General features: G+C 44.2%; 1 protein-coding gene across 8 annotated transcripts in view; it reads left to right on the forward strand.

Annotated features, from left to right (window-relative positions):
• Positions 1-22,950, forward strand: part of LOC105418562 (WW domain-binding protein 11-like) — a 1,118,483-nt gene that overhangs the window by 206,351 nt on the left and 889,182 nt on the right. The gene's annotated exons all lie outside the window — the stretch shown is intronic.

Genomic DNA, 22,950 nt, shown 5'->3' on the forward strand with positions numbered 1-22,950 from the left:
AAGCTTCATTTACAAAATGAGTTCCATTGTCACTTGAATTTTTTTCTGGGATTCCCCATCTGGGAATAATTTAGGTTATTAGCGCTCTTGCTACCAAATTTGCATCTGCTTTGGATGTCGGAACTGCCTCCACCCATTTTGACCACATGTCCACAGAAACCAGACAGAATTTCTTACCTTCTGCTGGGTGCAACTCTATGAAGTCCATCATCACATGCTCAAATGGTCGGGTTGGGGGAGGGTGTGCAGCTTGCGCAGTTGGCGTTACTGCTTTTCCTGGGTTGTGAGTAGCACATATTACACATGCTTTACAAAACGTTTCTGTTACTGGTGTAAAGCCTTTTGTAAACCAATGTTCTGCTATCATTGGGCCGGATTCACCAATATGTTCTTAAGAATCTTCTTAGATTCTTTCTTAAGTTGTTCTTAAGAAGTTTCTTAAGAAAACCCTACGTCGGATTCATCAACGCGTTTGTAAACCCCAGAATTGTTCGCAGCTGTGTTCTTAGATTGATGAATGCCATCTGTTCGTAAATTGAAAGCGCGTGCCAGGTGAGTCTAATTAACATACGATTAGCATAAGTCACCGCCCACTAATGCCCATAAAAGGAACTGCAGCAGGACCCTGTAGACAGAGCAAAAAGCAGCAAAATGCCCAAAGCGAAATGCCCAAAGCGAAATGCCCAAAGCTTGCCTCTCCACGCCTGATTTCTGACGCCGTGTTGAACAATCAAGAAACGATGGCTAACACGCTTGATAAAACTGCCTCAACCCTGATGACTATAGCCAACATGCTGAAAGAAATCAACGAGAATGTAAAAAAAAAATAAGAATGTAAAAAAATAAACGTGTAAAAGCTGTGCTCTGAAACCGGTCTCTCTTTTTTTTCTTTTTGAAGTGAATCAAGACGGTTCGACTAAACTTGTGACAATAATGCATTTTATTCACAAACGGGCAATTAATCGCGCTCGAACGTGAACCGCGTGCCTGCAGTCTGGCCCCATCATTGCGTCAGGACGCACATCCTCACGGGGTTGTGGCTCTGAGTCCAAACACATCCAGCGCCCCTTTAACATGCCGATGGTGCGTTCAATGGTGGAGCGACTGCGCGCATGCATCTGATTGAATAAAACTCCTGTGGAGTCTGAGGGTTGGTCAGTGGTGTCAACAACCAGAGCATATCCTCGATTCCCTAATAAAATAAATCAAGATAAAATCAAATAAAAAGACAGTTTTGGCATGGTTTCCAATTTGGTTGATTAAAGTTAAGTCATTGGCACATTTACGTAATTTTAAAATTCTCCGTGAATCACCAAAAATAGGAAATAAATAAATATGACATAATTATCATTGTAATATTGAATTTTATTGAACTCCACAAGAGAAGAAAACACAACCATGCCAACATGTCGGCACAGAAATGTGCATAAGAGTACTCCTGAGTGTTCGTAGGAGAGAAGAAATGGGCTACTTCTTGTCAAAGTGACAGGTTGACCTTTCCCTGAACCCGCCCACATCTGTCCCCCCCCCCCCCCCACCTCCCTTTCCCGCCTCCCGCCATTCTCCCTCCCGCCTTTTTTTAAAAAGGAAGGGCAGCAGTTACAAAACAGTTACAAAACAGTTTTGCCATAGTCCTGGCATAGCCATCTGTGGACAACATGAGTAGTTCTACATCCGTGATTGGTGAGACGGCTGTGACCGTTATAAGAGAATTGTGTGGAAAAGTAGTTGAAAAATCCACGGTGTTTGTACAGCGTTCTCAGGCGTCACCTTGTGAGCCTTTGCAGCAAGAATGGTCTTTGGAGCCTTATAGTCAAACAGGGAGTTTTGGGTATGTGTTCCGTTACAAGACGGGGGAGTTGATTCTCTATCAGCGGGAAGAATCTTCCAGTGAGGGGCCTATGTTGTCGGCTACGATGTCTTCCAATGACTGGGGTGTGTTGAAACTGATCAAACCGGGAATGGTGTGTGTGACTGAAGAAGGCTGTGAAGAAAGAAACAACACAGAACAGAAACCTTCCACAGAACAAACATTTTGTGAAACATTTGTGAAAACTAGAGAAGAGAAAACTATTGGAGAAAGTTAGACTGTTAGAACCCTAACACTGTGGTTCAGAAGAAAAGAGAAAAGAGTTGGTGGCCTCAAGTAAGAAATTTAGGGGCCTACGTTGTCTTCCGGTGTCCGAGGTGTGTAACTGAAGAAGCTTAAATCCCCTGGAGACCTGGAGGCCCTCCTGGAGAAAAACATTCTTAACATGAGTTATATCGCCTGAACCTGTTGTTTGGTAGAGTTCCCGTGTAGGGAGGTATCCCCATGGGAGCTACATCACCACCAGTTGGTCCACCGGGGCAATCGTCAATATCAGACTTTTCGGCGCCAATCAACTTTTTTTTTTTTTTTTTTTCCTTCTCGCCAAGCATTGTAAAGCGAATATATACATGATCATCTCACAGTCATTAGCTCAGTCCTCCAGAACTTCATCGGAAGCTTCACCGTCTGCGAGCGCGTGTAACAAACAAAGATGGCTGCAAAGATGACTACCGGTAAGCCTCAAATTCTTCCCAAACTTTTTCTCTGTAGTTTTCTAAATAGTTTTAGAAAACTATTAATGAATGAACTATTAATGATTAACTACTATTTACGAATAACTGTGTTTTAGAAGTTACAGTAGAGGTTCACCATATGCCAATTTATCCTGGTAAGCAATCCGTGATCTTTTTAACCTGAAAGTTGTTCTATTTTTATTCTAGATTTTTAAGTGTAATTTTCTGTATCTTTAAAGTCAGCGCCGATGAGTTTGAAGGAATAACCCTCACGCAAACAGACATTGGTATTTTACATACAGTTTTTTTTTTTGTTTTGTTTTGTTTTGTTTTTTATGAACAGCTCAGTTGTTCATAGATTGCTGAAATATAACTTTTTATGATACATTTTTCAGATCTGTTAGCCAGGGCTGAAAGATTGGTATCCGAAGACAACCAAGAAACTGAAAAAGCAGTAAAAGCATTGCTGTGTTCTGAAACCCCACCCCCCGTGCAGGGGACAAATTGCTGTGTAACTGAAATTGGTGAAATTGAGATTGAGAGGGAAACCTCGGCACTTCAACATGGGACTGACTCAAGTAAGCAGACGAACAAACTCTCCAGAAGACGTGTGAGACAGCCAGGAGGACCGAAGTCGACTGTACAAGGTAATATATTTATCTGTGATTAGAAGTATATACAAAATATGTGCCGTTTTGATGATTTGTATTTTAACGATTTTCCCCTCTGTCTAAACAGAACCATCAAAACAGAACCTTCAAACGTGCGCCTCTCTGAGCACTGTGACTCCCACGGCCTTTCCACCCTCCCGTGAACCTTCTGCCCCTGCGAGGAGACGTAGAATACGGCAAGCGTGTACCACTCTGACCCCTGTACTTACAGCGGGACCCACGGCAGCTCCACTCTCCCTTTCACCAGATCCTTTCGAACCTGCGAGGCCGATAAGGAGACGTAGGAACCAGAGACACAAGTCTAACATTGTCAGGAGATTGTTTGATGGTATATTTTATACTATATCTTCTTGACTAATAATAATAATAATATATAAAAAAAATAATAACTCATCTCTCATCTAATTACAGATTCAGGGTTGAGATTAAACGAGAGCGTCCCTGAACCGTCCTTCAACAGGGTGGAGGGGGATACGGGGGGCAACGATCATTCCCAACAACAGCACGAGCACCACGAGAGCGTTCCTGATCCGCTCTTTGACAGGGTGGAGGAGGATACAGGCTGCTACATTCATTCCCAACACCCCCAAGACAAGGTAGTGCTGGAGATTTTCAATAATGTCATACGGTATATTGTTTCCTCCAATTGTAACCAAAGGTGTACTAAAACAGTGTTGAAAAAGCTGTAATTTTTTTTTTCCTTTTTCTGTCTTTTGTTTAAGATATGGATGAGGATTTCAATGTTGAATATTTTAATCAAGTACCGAATGCTTTACAAATAGCTGTTGATCAATTAAGTGATGAGGATTTCAATGTTGAATATTTTAATCAAGTACCGAATGCTTTACAAATAGCTGTTGATCAATTAAGTGATGAGGATTTCAATGTTGAATATTTTAATCAAGTACCGAATGCTTTACAAATAGCTGTTGATCAATTAAGTGAAATTCCAATCTCCATTCCAATAAATTTACAATTTACAGAGCAAAATGAAAACGTCCTAGAACTTGACACCTTACAACTCATAAATGATGCCCTCGAAAACCTTAATGCAGTTAATGCAGTAGAGTTTGAAAATCATTCTCCTTCATCAGCTCTCCACACGCAAAGTGATCATGTCTTACACGCGGTAACAATCAGATCAGAGACGGATTCAGCAGAGACACAATCGGCTCTTCCTAACCCCCCTCCTGAACAGGATGAGAGGCCAGGAGAAGGGGGGTCAGAGAGCAGCCCCTCAGCCCATCTTTCTCCTCAGCAAGGGGGAGGAGGGCTAGGAGAAAATCCATCCGATCTCTCTCCTGAGCGGGGTGAGAGGTTTTTTAATGATTTTATCACATGGAGAACAAGACGCTCCTTTAACATTCCCACTCGGGGAAATGTGCCTGACATTGCAACATTCTATCGAGATGTAACAGGGGTTATCAGCGAATTGGTGGATGTTGCCAGACGACATAGTAGTCGCAATGATTTAATACAGTTGGAGGTGGTGGGTGAAAACGTACACAATCATGTTACAGTTGCTGTGGATGAACAAGGTGAAAATATTCTACCGGCTTTTAATGGAATGCTAGATCGGATTGTGCAGTCAAACGGTATCATTTCATCGGATGAGAATATAGAATTCATCCTTCACGTGGTGCAGAACCCAGGAGGAGGTGCCAAACGTAAGATGGAGAAAACTCTAGACTGTGAAATCATTGACAAAAAAAGACGTCACTTATTTATCGTAGACAACAGAGACAACCAGCTTTGCTTCGCCATCAGTCTAGCTCACGTTATCTACCCGAAACTTACTGAAAGAGAATGCCTTGATATTGTGAGGAAGTTGCAGCATCAGGCTGGTTTAAATGATGAGACCCCCGTCACTTTCAGTGACATTGGTAAATTTGAAAATATTCTGGGGCGTAAAATTGTTGTGTTTTACAGAACATGCCACAGTAAACCCCTCTCACATTATGAGACAAAATTCTCTGATCGTTCCAATCAGTTGTTTCTCTTTTTACTACAAAATCACTATTATGGGATAAAAAATCTCAAAGCCTTCCTGGGGTCGTCAGTCTGTAATTATTGTTACAAGACTTTTAAGCACCCCTATACCCACTTTTGTAAAGGTTACTGCGCAGTGTGCAACGATCCTGCCTGCCCCACAGAAGGGTTCAACACAGTGGTTTGCTCTGACTGTAACAGAACGTGTCGCTCACCCTCTTGTTTCACCAGACACAAATTGGTCGGTTCAAGCAGAAAGTCCAGCCTCTGCGACCAAATCAAAAAATGCGCACGATGCGAACTATACTACAGTGTCAATTTGTCGTTAGACGATGCAAAGCATCGCTGTGCGGTGAAAAAATGTAAAATCTGTGGTGAAAAACTGCAGAGCGACTCTAAAGTCGATCATAGTTGTTACATTCCTACCCTCCAACCAGACATCTCACATCCTGATTTGGTTTTTTATGATTTTGAAACATTTGTGGGTCAAAATGGAGAGCATGTTCCTTTTTTAGTGCATACAAAAACATCCAAAGGTGAAGAGAAGGCGTTTTATGGTCTTGACTGTGCTAAAATGTTTATTTTGCATTTCAGGAAGCCACGATACAAACAGAACATCTTTATAGCCCATAATGCCAAGGGGTTTGACAGTTATCTGGTGTTAAAAGGTATGTTGGAACTGGATGTGACGCCACAACAGATTCTGATGAACGGGAGTAAAATCCTCAGTTTTGAGGAATCCCATTATGGTCTCAAATTCATAGATTCCCTGTCATTTCTCCCCATGCGTCTCAGCGCTATGCCCAAAGCCTTAGGATTCACTGACAAGACCAAGGGGTATTTCCCACACAAATTTAGCTCAGAAATTCACCTCAATTACGTGGGGCCCTATCCCGTTCCGTCCGACTACGACGTAGATCGCATGACGGTGTGTGAGGGTGATGTTTGGTCACCCGCGCTGTTCGTTTACTAGACTCAGATCAACCACACAGACAACAGGTGGCCTTGCAAGGGAGAGCTGACGAGCAGTTCAAGCTTCCTCTCTCAACTCCGTCCGTCTGCTGCTCGCTCTCCTCTTTTATTTGGTTCACACAACATTGGTATCAAAACAACTTCATGATTCCTTCTCCTCCTATCTCTACGACTTCCTCGTGTCCTTGAACATGGTACCTCCCAGTGCTGGGAACATAACAGCTACAATACTTGAGTCAAACACTCATACATTCTTTTTGATTAAACATTCTAAATCTACTTACTATACTTACTATAGCATTGAAACGATAATAGTAATAACAACAATAATTCTTCTCACATTTCCCTCCTGTTTATCGTTAAATGCGTCTAGATTCTCATTGTCAGTATTACATCATTTCATTTCATGAAATTTAAATGCATTACGTCATTTTCCTAGAAACACATTTCTTACACTCAGAGTTCAACATGTGTACAGCTTAAGACATCTTAAACATTTCATTTACATCTTGCATCACATTTGTCCATTCTTCTTCTGATTCCTCTTCATCGTTGTCCAGTAGAGATCGTTCTTCCACCTGCAGCAAAGTACTAGTAACAGCTGATCCCACGAGCCGGCCAATGCAACCCCGAACAAGAGGTACTACACAGCAAGCTAGTATGGCTAATACTAGCAGCACTATCCCTATCATCATTCCTATCTTGAACAACAGTTCCCTCCACCTTGACAACATTCCTGTAAGCCAGTCTGGTGGGGGACTACCATCATCAATCATAGCTCTCTGTAGTTTAGTTAAATTTTTCAATGCGCTATCTATCAGGTGACCGTCCGCATCATTCTCTGGGATGAACGTACAACAGTAATCTCCTACCATTGCACACACTCCTCCCTGGGGGGCCGTTATGAGATCTAAGGCCATCCTATTCTGCATGGTCATCAGTCTTAGCGCTGTCATTTCTTCCTTGACTCCTGTGAGAGCAACTTTTGTCAAATTAGTAAATACTTTCAACCTATAATCAACTGTTTCCAATCTCAATATGTTCTTTCCTATTCCTAGCCACGGAAAGAGTGTCATGGTCACTTTATTTCCGGTTGACCAATGCTTAAACTCTCGTGGTACATCTGTGCCCCACACTGAGTCATGTGGTTTGAACTCGTCATTCAAATCTCTCCTGGAACGCAACTGTGGTGCAGATCTAGCATTAGCAGCATAAATTATGACTGTGTGATCCTTGAGATGTACTGGAGCACACACTCCTGACCAGTTTGCTGGTAGGTCTGCATACGCATTGTGTCCACATAACCACCATCCCTTATCCACTAATTGCGTGCCTTTGTCTCCTGGCGCGAAAGCGGGATAGTTACATGTACAGTTATAACCTTCTGGACACCTCTGTGTTGAATGATTCTGTGTCCAAGCTGTGAAAGTAGCATAGCGCCACCATGTATTCAAACTGTAAGTGTGTGAGGACTCTGGATCTTGTTCTAACCACGAATGTCCTAAGTGGCTAACTACGGTGCGTTTAGCGCGCGCGTAGCTCTCATCCTGTCTCAGAGCATCTTTCTGTCCCTGATTACCTCCCTCCTGTCGGAAGTTCCAAAGACCAAAACTCACAAGTCCTGCCGTCACAGCACTCACCACAATTAGGAAGAACAACTTCATTTCCTTTTAGATCCTCTTCACAGGTTCCGACGGGGTTCAGCCGTTGCTGGACCTATACAGGCCGTCAGCCGTTTACGGAGAGTCCGCCACTGCTCCCTCGCCTTCACCTGGAAGAATTTTCTGTTTCTTACAATGTGAAAGGTGTATCCACGACAGTTTCCCGTCCACTCGAACTGCAGTCTTTGTGGTCAGCTGTACTTGATAAGGACCTTCCCATCTAGGCGTGTTCCACCTCTTCCGCACAAACTTCTTCACCCACACGTAGTCGCCCGGTTGAATGGGTTCCTGGGGGGTGGAATCTGTGGAAGACACAGGACTAGGCAGAACATTTACTGTATTCACACATCGGTTAAGTAACACTTTTTTCAGATAATCTGCTATTGTTTCTTCAACATGTTTTAGCTCATTTGTTGTTGCAAAGTATGGTAGGCAATAAGGCCGCCCATATAATGCTTCAAAGGGTGTGATGCCTGTTTTCTTGTGTGGTGTTATGTGCATCCATAATTTCACCAGGTCGAGACAAAACATCCAGTTCTTTCCTGTCTCGTCCATACATTTCTTCAGTCTGTTCTTAATAGTACCGTTGACTCTTTCAACCAACCCTGCACTCTGGGGGTGGTATGCGCAGTGATTCTTCAAATCAATGCCCAAAGTTACTCCTACAGTTTTCACTATCTCATTTACAAAATGGCTTCCATTGTCGCTCCAGATGACCTTCGGGATGCCAAACCTGGGAATGATCTCTCTACATAAAACTTTTGCTACTGTCAGTGCATCTGCTTTTGCTGTGGGGAAAATTTCTACCCACCTAGTAAATCCATCTAACACTACTAGACAATATTGTTTACCTTCACATGGTGTTAGCTGAATAAAATCTAGAAAAACTGTGTGAAATGGATGATTTGGTAATGGTGTAGTGCCTGCAGGGGCCTTAAGGGCTCCCTGTGGGCTGTGTTTTACACAAATAGCACATTGTGAACAAAATTTTTTGAGTATGTATGAAATCCTATAGTATAATAATGTTCATTAACCATCTGTACCATCCCTCCTGTTGAGACATGGCATGGCCCATGGCTCACTAATGCTGCCCATTTATGCATATTCCGGGGAAGGATTGGTTTGTTTCCTATGGTTAACAGTCCTTTGTCATCCAGTTTGGCTCCTCGCTTCTTCCACGTTGCCTTTTCTTTTTCTGGAGCACTTTGTTGCATTTCTTTTAGAATATCATTATCTGCAGGTTCTAAGGTAAATGATTCCTCATTATCAAGAAGTGTGTTGTTATTTGCTGCAGCCTTTGCGGCTCTGTCAGCAAAGGCATTGCCTTGTGAGACTGCGTCTGTGTTGTTAGTATGTGCAGTGCATTTACATACAGCTATTTTACGTGGCTGCTGTACTGCTGCCAATAACTTTTTTAACAGTTCTGCATGCATGACCGGTTTGCCGGTCGACGTTTTCATCCCTCTTAAATTCCATTGTTGAGCAAACACAAACAGCGTGGAAAAAGCATATTGACTATCTGTATAAATGGTAACATCTTGTCCTTTGCTTAGTTCACAGGCACGTGTGAGTGCGACGAGTTCTGCAGCTTGAGCAGAATAGGAGGAGGGAAGTGATTTCGCCTCCACCACCTCGGTTGCTGTAACTACTGCATAGGCGGTTCTAGTGCGTCCACAGTCATCCTTTCTCGATGATCCATCCACAAATAGTGTCTGTCCTGTAGTCAACGCGACATCACTGAGATCTGGTCGCGGCAGGACCTTGGTGGAGACCTCATCCAAGCAGTTGTGCTGGTGTCCCTCTTCTGCGGTGGGTAGCAGCGTCGCTGGGTTTAAGGTCGTACAGCGTCGAATCGTCAGATTCGGCTGAGACAGCAACACTGCCATGCAGGAAAGATGACGTGCGGGCGACAGGAATGCTATCTTACTTTGTAGCAGCAGTATTGACACTGCATGTGGAACTAGCAAAGTTAGCTCATGATATAGCACCACTCCTGCGGAGGCTTTTACTGCCTCAGATGCTGCCACCACTGCTTTAACGCATGGTGGGAGTGCACAAGCTACGGAATCTAGCTTGTGGGAGTAATAGGCCACTGGCTGCCTCTTATCTCCGTGTTTTTGCAACAAAACTGAAGTCATAAAATTACTTTTGCAATCTACGACCTGCTCAAAAGGCTTCTGATAGTCTGGCAGCTTTAACACTCCAGCACCTACAAGGGCCTGCTTTGTGTGTGTAAATGCTTCTTCAGCTTCAGGGGTCCATGTTAACACATCAGTCATTGCTAAGGGATTATCATACATCAATGCTTGTAAAGGGGCAGTTATTTTCGCATAATCTAAGATCCATGATCTGCAAAAATTCACTAGTCCTAAGAATGACATCATCTGCTTCTCTTACCCACAGATTAACCATTCTATCTACAGACCACACTCCTTCGGCTGTGGTACGAATCATCAACTAAAGCTGAGAGATAAGATCTCTTCCTAACAGATTTACGGGACATGTGGTGGAGATCACGAAAGGGGCTTTAAGTGTGATTCCACTTACAGGGTCACAAACATCTACAGGAACTGACATTCTTTCTTTAGTTATGAGACCATTTGCTGATCTCACAAAAATCTGTGTAGAAGTTGGTGCCAGGGCTATTGGATCTCTAATTACTGATTTACCTGCACCCGTGTCTACTAAGAATGTTAAAGAATTACCTAACACGGTCAGTTGTACTTCTGGTTTGCCTTCAGCAAACAGGAAGATGGTTTCTAAGTCTAAAACATCTTCTAAGTCATCTTTTTCAAATTGGTCAAATTTTGTGCCCTGATTTGTTTTAATTTTTGTGACATCTTTTTCCGGTTCTAGTCATTGTTGAGGTGGATTAGAACCTTGCTGCTGTCCTCTATTGTATCTCTGGTCACGTTGTTTCTTTCTGCAATCACGTTCCCAGTGTCCATAATTTTTACAATAATGACACTGATCTTTTTCACGGGAATTGCCTCCTCCTCCCCTTCCACCTCGGCCTCGCCCACGTCCGCGGCCTCGGCTTGGGAGAGGGTTGGCATTGAAAAACATGCCTGTTGATTGGTTCTTACTTTTTTGGCATTGTCTTTCAGCATGCATAGCATGTTGTTCATAGCGGTTTAGGTTACTAGTTCCGAAATCAACTAATTGTCTCTCTACCCATGGTTTTTATCTCTGATTTTGATCCCCCATGTATAGCTTGCTTTAATTGCTGTTGGTAGGGACCTTCTGGTTCTTCCGCATACGGAATTCCACTATTTTTTCGGAACACATCTTTCATTCTCATGCTATAGTCTTCAAAACTTTCGTCAGTCTTTTGTCTCGTGGCCGTAATGGCGCTGTAGTCAGCTCGTCTGGTAAAAGTAGTTCGCATGCGCTCGTACAGTCTGTCAAGTCTGTCATTTAGTTCTTGGCTGTTAGGCTGCCATGGTTGTTGAGTGGCTGGATCCACTGGGACCCAATCTCCTCTAACAGTGCCCCATTTCTTGCCATTAACGCACATGAGGACTTGCTGGGTTTCAGTATGGTAACTTCTTTTAATTTTATAATATTGCCTGGCCTGTCTAAGTTACCATCCCAATCGAACTTAGTCATCCACAGCTGAACATATGAGCATGAACCTGGATATTTGTCTTCCATGTGTTTACATGATGCTGGGATTTCGAATTCAGCACCTTTTGTGGAATGTTGGTTGCCCATGTTTGCACTTTATTTATCAGTTTTTATGTACTTGAGTGGAGACGCCTGATCTCCCGACTGAACAACCCTCAATCCATACAGGATATCTAGTTCAGCCCCCCTGCCGTGGCCTTATAGTCAATCGTTCTCGATCAGGAGAGTATACACCAGGCTTCTACCTCCGAGGAGGCGGGTGTATCTTGCCTCTGCTTCTCTCCCGATGACCAGGCAGGCAATACCGCGGTATTTTCTGTGTAGCGCTTTTCGTGTCTTATACTCACTCCGTTGTCGCTATGGTTTCTCTCTGAGTTGTTTTAGTGCCTTCCTCCCGTCACTGGAGATGGTCGCCCTGGGAGGGACGAAGACCGGCCTTCCGTCAACTCGTGATGAAAGGTCTTTCACTTCGGACGTCCTTTTGACTCCGGCTGTGCACAGACTTCGGCGTTCGGTCGTCCCACGGCGCTCCTCTCCAGGTCTTGGGATCCGGCTCGAAGGACCAATTTTTGTGAGGGTGATGTTTGGTCACCCGCGCTGTTCGTTTACTAGACTCAGATCAACCACACAGACAACAGGTGGCCTTGCAAGGGAGAGCTGACGAGCAGTTCAAGCTTCCTCTCTCAACTCCGTCAGTCTGCTGCTCGCTCTCCTCTTTTATTTGGTTCACACAACATTGGTATCAAAACAACTTCATGATTCCTTCTCCTCCTATCTCTACGACTTCCTCGTGTCCTTGAACATGGTACCTCCCAGTGCTGGGAACATAACAGCTACAATACTTGAGTCAAACACTCATACATTCTTTTTGATTAAACATTCTAAATCTACTTACTATACTTACTATAGCATTGAAACGATAATAGTAATAACAACAATAATTCTTCTCACAGGTGCGCGAACGGGAAGAATTTGACCCGTGGTACAACGAGGTCAGCCGAGGTACCTTTGACTTCAAAAAGGAGGCCTCGCTGTACTGCAAAAATGATGTTGACATTCTCACCCAGGGCAGTCTTAAATTTAGAGATCAGTTCCTAGGTGAGACGGGGGTAGACCCTTTTGGTTCTATCACCATAGCCGGAGCCTGTATGAAGGTGTTTCGCACCAATTATCTGACTCCTAACACTCTGGCTATCCCCTGCCCTCACAACTATTTGAATCAGAGCAAAAGATTCTCTAGCGCATCGGTTCAATGGTTAGAATGGTTGATGCACAAAGAAAAAATCTTTATACAGCATGCTCTAAACATGGGTGAAAAACAGATTGGTGCATTTTTCGTAGACGGATATGCTGAGATTGACGGTGTAAAACATGTCTGGGAATTTCATGGATGTTTTTACCACGGCTGTCCCAGTTGCTTTGATCCCACAGTACAGTGCGATATGAGAGGCGTCACCTTTGGTGAACTTCACTACAAAAGTGAGAAGAGGGTGAGTGAGCTACAGACCACACATGGGGTTCGTGTTGTAGTCATGAGAGAACACACGTGGAACCAGATGAAAACAACATGCACGGAGGTTAAAGAATTTCTCCGTTGCTTTAACGCTCCTGAGCCTCTCAACCCCCGAAAAGCACTTTTCGGAGGTAGAACGAGCGCTTTAAAACTGCGACACACGGCAGCGCCCGATGAAACCATCCACTATGTTGATGTCACCTCACTGTACCCGTTTGTCAACAGTACTTGCTCTTACCCCTTTGGTCACCCCGTGATCATCTACAAAGATTTCGAGGACCCACGCAGCTACTACGGCTTCATCAGAGCCACTGTGTATCCTCCTCGAGGTCTTTTATTCCCCGTGTTACCGCACAAAAGTGAGGGAGGTAAATTACTCTTTACACTGTGTCGCACCTGTGCCGAAACTAACAATGAGGGTGGCCCCTGCGAACACGACGATGAGGGCAGAGCTCTGACGGGGGTCTGGGTCACCGTTGAATTCATCAAAGCTCTGGAGGCGGGGTACAGGGTGGGTAAAATTACAGAAGTCTGGCACTTTGACAAGAGCAGCGACACTGTGTTTACCGACTACATACACACCTTTTTGAAAGGAAAGCAGGAAGCCTCGGGTTACCCCGCTGAGGCGACGGACCGAGAGAGCAGGGAAAAATACATCAGGGACTATCAGGAGCATCAGGGCATTCTTTTAGATGCTGGCAAAATCGAGACCAATCCTGTGAAAAGACAGGTTGCTAAATTGTGTCTCAACAGTTTGTGGGGAAAGTTTGCACAGAGAGATAATTTGTTTAAAACCACCATTGTCTCAGATCCTAAAGAATTCTTTAGTTACATGTTTTCAGGTAAATACAAAGTCGAATACTTTTCCGTTCTCCACAGCAACAGAGCTCTCATCAGGTGGAAATACACCGACAGGTACGTTCAACCCCCAGGTAAACAGAGTAATGTTTTTATTGCAGCATTCACCACAGCACACGCACGACTGAAGCTGTACAGTTATCTGGAAAAACTACAAGACAGAGTGTTTTACATCGACACAGATAGTTTAATCTATCTGGTCAAAGAGGGTGAGAAACCTCTAGAGCTGGGTAACTATTTAGGTGACCTGACGGATGAACTGGATGGTGACAGCATTCAAGAGTTTGCAGCGGCGGGTCCCAAGAGTTACGCGTACCAAACACGAAATAAAAAGAAAGTCGTCATGCGTGTGAAAGGTATCACTCAGACCCGGGAATGTTGTGAGCGTGTGAGCTTTGACAGTGTCAGAGAGCTGGTGGAGGGTTACCTGAGTAATAAACAAGAGGGAAACACGATCGAGATCCGTCAACACAGCATCAGACGTGATAAAAAGGGTTTTGCATTGAGAAATGTGTCATTTGATAAAAAATTTAGGGTGGTGTATGACAAAAGACGACTCTTTGCTGACGGAACAACTCTGCCTTTCGGGTATTAGAAATGCAGGAAATTGAATTTGATCCTAGGTTTATCTTTCCTTTTTCTTGTTTAATCGTGGGTCCGAGCGGGTGTGGAAAGACCTATTTTGTAAAAAATGTATTGGAAAACTGTGACCGTGTAATAAATGTTGTACCTGACAATATCGTGTGGATTTATACCTCTTTTCAACCTATGTACGCTGAACTGCAAAAGATGATTAAAAACATTAAATTTGTCAAAGGTCTGCCTGATTCTTTTGAAGATGAAACACTGTTTCCTCCTGATCAAAAGCATTTGATTACTTTGGACGATGTTATTTTTCAAGCCTCTGACCATCCTGAAGTGGTAAAGATTTTTACACAGTATCGCCACCACAGAAACATGAGTGTTATGATGTTGACTCAAAACGTGTTTCACCAGGGTAAACACAGTCGCACCATCAGTTTGAACAGCAATTATTTGGTCATGTTTAAAAACCCACGGGATAAACTACAAATGAATATATTGGCTCATCAGATTTTTCCATCACAAAAGACATTTTTCTTGGAGAGTTTTGAAGACGCCACAAAAGACCCTCACGGGTATTTAATAGTGGATCTCACGCCCGTCTGCCCAGATCCGTACAGACTGAGGACGGGTGTGCTTCCTCACCAGCAAGCGGCCGTTTACATCCCCAGAGCGTCGACGTAGATCATCATGTCAGCGCGTATAAAAAGAAACGCACCCCTGCTGAAGGCCCTGTACCGTGCCACACCCAAGAAACGTAGAGACATTCTTATTCACAGCTCCCCGGATTTTATCCAGACACTGTGTGAGATTTCTTTAAATCTTCTAAAAGGAAACGTCCCCCTGACTCCTTCTCAATTTAAAAAACTGAAGAGACAGAAAAAAATTATCAAACTGTTGGCTGATAAAAGAACCAGTTTAAAGAGGAAGCAACAGGTTCTAAAGAAGCAGACGGGCGGATTTCTTTTACCTCTCCTCTCAGCGGTGGTACCTTTGATCGGGAACCTCGTCGGAGGATTGATACAAAAATGACTTTGAAAAAGGCCCAAAAAATGTTTCTCGTCACCCCTCATCAACTCAACCGCCTGACGCGACCCTCCCAGTCCATCAGAGATGTCGCGGAGGACGATTTAGATGCTAGGATGAGAGCCATCTTAAACGAGCAGGGGCTGAGCTCTCATGAAAAAATTAAAAAATATAACGCGTTACTGCAAAGATATCTGACCTTTGTGAAGCAGGATCAGACAGAGAATCTGACAGAGAATCTGACAAAGACGGAGGCAGAGGCAGATTCTGGGACGGACGTACGGACGCCCGATAGCATCATCGACGACGTGTTGCAGAGCCTCCCACCGCGAGATCGCAAGAACGCCGAATACGTCTTAAAGAAATTATCCGACCGTCACGATGTTTGGAATACAAAAGGGGAATTTGTGTACCGGGGCAACGTTGTAAAAGGGTCTCACATGATCGATCTATTCAAACGACTCTTGTTTCCTTTTAAAAAGAAAAAATCAGAGGGTTCTGAACCTCCCGGATGGACACATTTTTTAAATACTCTCTCAGAATTAAACATCCCTTTGTCTTCTATAAGTAACCCACAAGCGCGTAATCAATACCGACTCCTCAAGATGGATGCGATCGGATCTCAAGACTCTGAAACACCTGCGGATCTACCGTCAAAAACTAGAAGACGAACAAATGACCCCCCGCGTTGGATTAACATTTCATCGTGAATAAATGTAATACACAAAGTTTTGTCTTTTACCAATAAAGCGTTTATTAAACATTTTTTCGAGCGTACAGTCATTCATTCAAAAACTTTAAAAATCTTTAAAACATTGCAAAAAACAACACCCCTGCTTGGAGGGACCATTGATTTTATTTCTAATACAGCGCTGATATTTCCTCACATAGTCGTACACCATGAAGTCATTCTTTATTACATCATCATTGTACAAAGACAGTACTTGATCAAAAGATAGCCCGCACGCGCGGTGACAGAGGTAATAGATGCAATGTTGTCGCAGACCGTCGACATGTGGTGCTGCAACTGAACGTCGTGGTACTCAATGTTTTTAGAACGTTTTTCCAGAAACTGTAAGATGCTCGGAGGGTAGTGATCAAAGTCCGGCGGAAATCCATAAGAATCAAAAAAGGTGGCTATGCCACCATTTTCCAGCGTCAAAGCTAACCAGTGCTCCCCCGGCATGTGAGCCGGATGTGTGTTGACGATAAAGTAGGCCGGGGTTCTAAAAGAGGGATTCAGCATGGGCAGTTGATCGGACGCCCACACCCCGCAAAACACATCTCCCAGCAGGCTATGCAGAAGGTTCTCTAGTTGAACGTTGTCCATCTTTTTAATAATAGTCCACCAGCACCTGCCTCTTGGCGTTGATCTCCAGAATAGAATCGTAACAGGCGTAGACGATAAGGGTCGCGGTGTGCTGCAGGGGTGTTCTAAATCTCAACTCCAGCCTGAGGTTTCCGTTTGAGACGGTAGACAGTGCGTCGTTGTCATCGCTCGGATTGAGATTAAACACAAACAGAGAGTAGCCGTCATTAAAGTCATCACGGCTGATACTCAGGGGTAAATCTTTGAGATGTCTCCCGGTAGCCAGGAACATGTTGTAGAATTCTCTGACGGACACCCCGTTGTTAAAATCGGGTTGGAAAGCTTTAGCCGGAACTTGCCGGCCGTCCTGACAGAGAGCCAGGTATTCGATGTCATAGTGTCTGAAATTAAAAGGCGACAGGTCTCGTCTTCCTGTGAAAGCCTCGTGGTGTACCATACCCAGAACCACGTACTTTGGTATGCTACCCAGAAACAGATTCTCCTGGTTGCAAACCCTAGAGTTTGCCGGAATAGAGTAAGTTTTCACATTAACGCGTGAAAGGGGGTAGAGAGCATTGCCCTTCATTAAGGCGGCGGCGTGACCTAACCTGACTGCAGGGGACACGGCTACTTTTTTAACAAATAGGGAAGCCCCCAGTACTTTTAGGCTAAAAGCAGAGTCACGCGCCCCCATGAGGCAGAAAGCATCGTTGGCACGCGTCAGTTTAATTCTCAAATCGACAGAGTTGAGCAATAGTCTCTCGCAGAAAAAGATGTCCCCGTGGAGAGGACCGAGCAGGTGTACTTCTCTGGAACGGGCTGTGGACGCGGCTCTCCTCGTTAACCCTTTATTTGGACCGTTCACGAGCACGATAGAGTCCACTGACCCGGCGGTATCTTTGTAAAAAAGACCCCCGGTAAACTGACTGGAGAGCGTGTCCGGTGAAAAGTTGAGCAGGGTCTCAATCATGCAGCGATAGGGGTGGGTAGCGCTCGACTGAGAGATGAGTCGATCCCCCAGGGTCACGTCGCATTGACTGAAAATTGTATTTAGAGGATAATTGATAAGACCCACCGCTGCGTCATTAGCTAGGTTCGATCCATTAGCGTTGGTGATTTTTACACGGAGATGCAACAGAGTGTCGTTCAGATCCAGATACCGGTCCCCGTCTCCGGGGATGAAAAACTCAATGGGTCCCCCGTCGGTGATGGCTGACAGGGGAGAAATTTCCGTGTAGGTTTTTTCATCGATAGACAGCTGCGTCATAGGTGCTGAAAATAAATCCAATTCGGCCAGAGTACACTCTGGAGATTTCTGATGTACTAGAGCCATTTTCTTTTTTCTCAAAGAAAAGATATTCTTAAAAAATATCAGAGCTCCGGACGGACTTCTTCTTCACACGACGGCCTTTTGCAACTGATTTCTTCCTTTTACCGAACGGCTGTTTATTAAAGCTCGAGGGGATGCGTTCTCCGGGGGGTCGTCTTCTCTTCCTACGCGACCACACCATAATGCCCCCGGATCCTTCTTGCTTCATCTCTTGATCATCTTCTTGATCACCGGCGAACCGTTCCATCACGTGTTTGACGGCGTTGGAGGCGATGTTACTCGCAGCGGCTTTAAGATGAGGTTTAGCTATTTCGAAACCTTTCTTGGCCAAAGGGCTGACGAAACGAAATAATTTAGAAAACAAAGATCCTATCCCCCGACCGTACATGACCGGTGCACCGTAAAACCCCGGCAAATTCCCCCCTACTTGACTCTCATAATATTGTACCAATCGGTGAGGATCTTCTCTCAAACCTACCCGAGCCATTTTCTTTTTCTCTATTTTTCTCTTAGCCTTGAACACTTTGTGTGTGGATAGCTGATCAGCCTCCTGAAAATGAATGATGAGGACGCGGGTGATTGGAATATATATAACCCTGGGGTTCAAGTTCTAGGTCTAAAGTGGAGAGTCGCGATAGTCTTGCCGTATGAAAATTTTACCGGTTTGTTTTGATCCGTTTTTATCTCCACCTGAATGTTTTCAATGTGGTTTTTGGACACCGGTAAATAGTAAGCAGGATTGAAATACTGTGTGACGATTTCACCGAACGTTCCTTTTACATCAATCGTTCTCAAAAGTGGCGCATAAACGTCGCCGACCATCTGCGGTGCAACTACGTCGCTGTAACAATACATGTGATAAAACCCAGCTCGTAAATCGCAGGGATAGTACGCATACCTTTGGTCAAACGTAAACCATTCCCCTGATTTCATACCCATCAAATATGCCAGGGGTCCTTCGAAGAGTACGTGGGTTTTACCTCCCGATTGGAAATCAAATCTTTTCAGAAGACTGTCATAGACGAGGTAAATATCAGACTTTATTCTTCTAAATTGTCCGTCCATCTCGAATCTAAAGGCTGAGATGCCATTGAAATATGATTCTCTCATCTCTTGACGATGCACCTTGCTCTCCGTGGCCGGTTCTCGAGGTTTTTCCCTCCAGTAAAAGTAGGCATCCTCCTGAGAAAGGTGATAAAAGGTGTGCGGGTATGAAATCTGCGTTAAAGCTACTTCCCAGCTTCCCTCTAAATCGATATGTTGAGGCAAATCCACGCGGTAACTGGAACTCGTGTTTTCTTTAAAAACATCGACGCTGGCGTTGGAGGGTAGGGTAATAAAAAAACCCTCGTCCTTCGGACCGTACATGATGAAATGATATCCGTTGCGATCGCGAGTTGATTTTTATACGTTCTTTAAATCTGCGGCTTTGATCCAGCTGTTGAATTTCTCCGGCCAGTTTTTCCAACTTACAAAGACTTGCTTTTCACCCCTGACGACGCGATGCTTCAGAATCTTTTCTACGTGGAAAAGTCTGTCTTCCCCCATCGTTACCTTTTGTAGCTCTGGCTCATAAAATGACCCTTGGATGGGTTCTCCATCGTAATCTTTTAGCTTGTACACTGGAGGGTCGCGAGGGATGCGTTCAGATACCGTAAACACCTCGTTCGTAAAACTCTGTTCATATTTTTTATCAAACACTCCTCTCAGTTTTGAAATTCTAACTAGGTCCCCCTTCTTGAAATTCATCTTGGTTTCAACCTTCCGTCGGTTTTCAGATTTACCGTACAAGTTTTGAAACACTTTAAAAGTGTTCTCCGAGGTTACCTCAGCGGGTTTCATCTTGATACTGCTGTGATAACTGTGATTATAGCTTTTCACCAAGTCTTGTAAGACGTCGGTGTATCGCAGAGTGTTGTTTGCTGTAAAATATCTCCACATTCTACCTTTTAATGTACGATTAAATCTTTCAATCACAGAGGCCTTAAGGTGGCTGGCGGTGGAAAAATGAACGATATTGTGTTTTCTCATCAAAGCTTCAAAACTCTTGTTAAAAAATTCTTTCCCCGCATCAGTTTGTATTTTTTCAGGCGTCTGACTTGACACAAAAATGGATTCAAACTCCTTTACCACCTCAGCCGCTGATTTTCTCTTCAGAGCCCTGACGTAAGCTTTTTTGGAAAATATGTCTATGACCGTTAATAAATAATTATATCCGTCATTATGCTCCGACAGGGCTTGCATATCGCACAGGTCCGCTTGAAATTGGTTTAAAGGGCGGGGGGCGAAAACCCTGTTTCTTGGAAAATGTATCCTGGCCGGTTTGTGTAGAGTGTAAGCGTCCTGTCCCTGTAGAAATGTTTTAACATTTTCTCGAGGAACCGTCTTTCCCATTTCTTCTTGCACCCCCTTATGGAGCCGCTCTACACCACCGAGGCTACCGGGATGCGCGGGATCATAGTACACTTTTTCCATGAAGCGTGTCTCAGACATGTTGAAAACAGAATGAGAAGGGATGCTCGTTTGAGAGGTATTTATTTTTTTATTAGGTGTTAAGAAATCTTTAGCATACACATTTTGTGAGTAACATGAGTAAATACATTTTGTGAGTAACATGAGCAAATACATTTGTAACATTTGTAATGTGAAAGTACAGATAGTCAAAAACTAGTCTAAGACCAATGCGTTATCATCAATAGAGTTTGAGTTAAGACTTTATGATCTAGACTGAGGCAGATATCATCGTGAAATTTTCCAAGTTCTTCCAAGATGCTTACAGAATGGTTGTTTTGCACAAGTCTGCTGGTCACATCAATGAGCAAAGCATAAAAGGCTATCATATGACATGGTTTTACAACATCGTTGGACAGTTCTTTAAAAATTACTTTAAAACAATCCGACAATCCAGATTTGCTCATAAGCATCGTGTCATTTACCATCTCTTCCCAAAGTGCGGGTCCTGCACACGTTCTGGTTTTTTCCAGCAAGATGTTTTTGTTTGAAGCCGTTTTGTTCTCAATAGCCTGGTACAAGATGTTTATTATCTGACCCTTGATCAATTGGATCTTGACACCTTCTACATCGTTTACAACTTTTCCCCAGAAGCTCCCCATTTTATATCTGAAAATGGTGTTTTCAGATATAAGTGTTTTCAGTCCAGTACTGAGTCACCGTGTCCAGATGTTCCTGTTTAATCTCGCTGTCGTTGTCGGCGATACTCTCGTACATTTGTTGGATGGGAGTGTAGATTAATTCGCTGGATTTCAGCTCGAGCAAAAGGCTCTCTGCGGCGATCTTGACTTTCACGTAGTCAGCGTTGACACCGCACGCTTTCAGGAAATTTTGAATAGCAGGAATGAACTTGGGTGTGTAGAGTCTTTTCATCAACATGTAAAAGTTGTTGCGGTAGAAACCCGGTTCGATCACATCCAAACACTGGTGTTGGCGCTGGCTGGGGTGGTCGATCCGACATCCGTTGCAAACCTCACCCTTGTACAGGTCCAGGACGACGCTAAGTAGATGAAGAACGCCTTTTTTTACCAGACCAAAGAATTCAGATGCCCAGCCGTCAAGCTGGTCAGCACCGTTACATACAGCCCCGGGGAGATCCGATGCGTCGTCGGGCAAAGGCGGATCAGGGGTTGTTGAGCGTGAAAGACTCTCCACACCGCTCACAGAGATTGGAGAACCTGGACATGAAGAAGCCGGAGACGGCGCAGGATCTCTGCCTTGGAGAAGAGACTCGGACAGCTCTGGAAGTGATGCCGAGTCTCTGACGGGTGGTGTCAGTGAGGGTGAGTGAGGACTGGACACCCCAGGATCCGATGCCGAGCGTCCGAGGGGTGGGGTTGGTGGAGGGCTTAGCCAAGGAGTGAGAGACTCGTTAGAATCCGTGGGATCCAAGCGTTGGATGAGTGAGTCAAAGTCCAGCCTGCGAGGCCGAAGCCGACGTTGACGGCATTCCGCTTGTGTCTCATCCTCATCCCACAGATAGGAATTGCTCGGATTGTCAGATCCGCTCTTGACGCTTCTGTTGGTAGACATGCTCTCCTTAGTGTTTCACTCCGGTAGTGGGTAACGTATGGTTCAGACGAACGTCTTTTATACATTTGAGATATGGGTGTGGGCTTACACGAGGGAGGACTCTTTTTTTCGTCACCACAGTGTTGTTCCAAAGACGACAATGGTGAAAAAATTTTGTGATTTTATCATCCATTTCATGCATCTTTTCGATCCATGCTGCAAGAGGTAGAGTCAACACGTTGCTGAAAACCCCACAGTCTGAGTTAAAAAGATCCAAGACAAAATACTGTCTCGGTTTCCCTGACATCTCTTCCATCTGCATCTTGTAGCTAGCACGATAGAACCATCTTCCCGTACCCGAGGTTTTCGTCAACCAAATGCTCACAAAATGTTTGTTCTGTGGAAGGTTTCTGTTCTGTGTTGTTTCTTTCTTCACAGCCTTCTTCAGTCACACACACCATTCTCGGTTTGATCAGTTTCAACACACCCCAGTCATTGGAAGACATCGTAGCCGACAACATAGGCCCCTCAGTGGAAGATTCTTCACGCTGATAGAGAATCAACTCCCCCGTCTTGTAACGGAACACATACCCAAAACTCCCTGTTTGACTATAAGGCTCCAAAGACCATTCTTGCTGCAAAGGCTCAGAAGGTGACGCCTGAGAACGCTGTACAAACACCGTGGATTTTTCAACTACTTTTCCACACAATTCTCTTATAACGGTCACAGCCGTCTCACCAATCACGGATGTAGAACTACTCATGTTGTCCACAGATGGCTATGCCAGGACTATGGCAAAACTGTTTTGTAACTGTTTTGTAACTGCTGCCCTTCCTTTTTAAAA

The sequence above is a fragment of the Takifugu rubripes genome, chromosome 19, assembly GCF_901000725.2.
Source record: "Takifugu rubripes chromosome 19, fTakRub1.2, whole genome shotgun sequence".
Lineage (NCBI taxonomy): Eukaryota > Metazoa > Chordata > Actinopteri > Tetraodontiformes > Tetraodontidae > Takifugu > Takifugu rubripes.